The sequence below is a fragment of the Dendronephthya gigantea genome, unplaced genomic scaffold, assembly GCF_004324835.1.
Source record: "Dendronephthya gigantea isolate DGI-Jeju-01 unplaced genomic scaffold, DenGig_1.0 000176F, whole genome shotgun sequence".
Taxonomy (NCBI): domain Eukaryota; kingdom Metazoa; phylum Cnidaria; class Anthozoa; order Malacalcyonacea; family Nephtheidae; genus Dendronephthya; species Dendronephthya gigantea.
In genome coordinates, this window is record NW_021163186.1 from 331,588 (window position 1) to 333,652 (window position 2,065).

A 2,065-nucleotide genomic window follows, 5' to 3' on the forward strand; every position below is an offset into this window, starting at 1 on the left:
TCACAAGTGCTAAAAATATAAACTGAGCGCTAATTAAAAATCTCCCATATTTTGGGAGATTTTGCCCTCCCATATGACCAGCCTTAACAAGGGCCGTGGAGCGTAGGTAGAAGAGCCTGGCTTGCGAGGTAGCGAGTATTAAAACGACCCATACGTCATGTAAAGATTATATAACAAACGTAAACAAACACTGTTATGCGTAGAATATATGCGTAGAACGGGACTTTACATCATCTTTAATTAAAGTTATAATATGAAAAATATTTAATATGAGCAGATATAATCGGAAAATATTTAGCACCAATGCTGCAGGGTTGATATATAAGCCTTATCCACTGGTATCTGGATTCGTTTGTATCCACCAACTTTTTGTTGTGCGTACGCTATCGTAAACTTTTGAAAACGTAGCAAATATTGGAAACTTGAAAACGCAACGAATCCGGATATGTGAAGATGCCTGTAGCCGTTATTTATTATTAAGACTTCAGTATTGATCAATTTATACTTAACTTTGATTCAATAGCAAGTTTTTATAACTAAATGCATGCAAGCTCTATAATATATAACGCAAGCAATGTTTAACACGGTATATAATATAGCATATATAGTGTTGATAGCAACTGATATTTACCTACTATTTTTTAATCTGGCCCAATTTACACCTCAAAGTTCATCGTGTATGGCGAATAAAAAAACTAGTAGAAACCCCAGCAAATTTTATACAGGGTTATAACAGCATATGAGGAGCGCAATCTTGGTCAAAAATGTAATGTTGCCGTGTGTTTATTTCAAATTGAATGATAATTTGAAATACTTTCAACAAAAGATATAAACGATCCATGACTTTGCTCATTGTTAATAGTGAAAGCTGTTTTACTTTGCCAACGGGGTATCGGTTTCCAGCAGAGAAAGGAATTAAATAAAGTGTTAATACGTTTGGGGAATAAAATTCGAATTTATATAAACTCTAGGCATTCTTAAAATCATCAAAATATTGATATATAAAGCTCATATAAAATATATATATCAAGGAAAGCAACATTATATTAGATAATTTGATAAAGGTATTATCGCGTAATCACAGGGCATTCAATCGCCTGGCACGAAGTTGAACCTAAACGGTCGCGTGACGTATGTACAGTGACCTCTAAGTAGACTGGACGATAACTCTATTGTGATTGGATGAAGCCTATTTGAATCCGATTTGCAGAGCTTTACCGTCCCGATGAAAACGTCGCTCTTAAGGCACTTTTAAGGAACGGTGGATCCAAATTCAATAAAAACACGTCCGAAAGCCGTACAAAAGGGCACCGTACTAAACCATTTATCGTTCCCATTGCCCTCGAGTTCTCGAGTTCATTAACGTGGCCCAATCTCGTTCCCTGAGCTTGCGATTTCTGAAACTCTGGCTCTGGAATAATCGAAATTAGAAGTGATTCTGATTGGTCGTTCACGCCCGTATGGAATGTTTTAATATAATTCATAAATTTGCCAGAAACCCGGCGGTTGCAATAAAGCAGTTATTTACTGTGTGCCTCTTTTTCACTAGGGGATTAAATTGGTTGCCGCGAAGTGACACGACAAACCAATTTCTGCCCTGTTGTTGGTTAAATGAATACAAGTCATTAAAAATTTCGCTATCCAGTGTATAATATTAAGTCAGAACTCAAGAAAATTACGTATATATAATTACGTATATCACAAGATAATACATAACATTAACAGTGCAAATGGAGTATATATTTGTATATTTAGAATTATAACGTCTTGAACTGGTTACATTATTATACTTATTATTTCTTAAACTAGACAACAACCATGCTATAGAAACGATTAAGATCATTTTTGGGAAAAGTAGAAATATCAGAGTGGTTTCGCGATATGTTGAAAATATATATGTTTTTTTCTAGCCTGCATGTAGGCTTGTACTGTATTTTCTTTCAATCTAACTTTGCCTTTAAGATTTTCTTGCAACAAAATTGCAGAGTAAAACGTTGAAAATGTTTTTTGGGTTATTTTTTTCAATCAAAGTCATTGAATTTGCTATCAAATGGCTCTATGATCT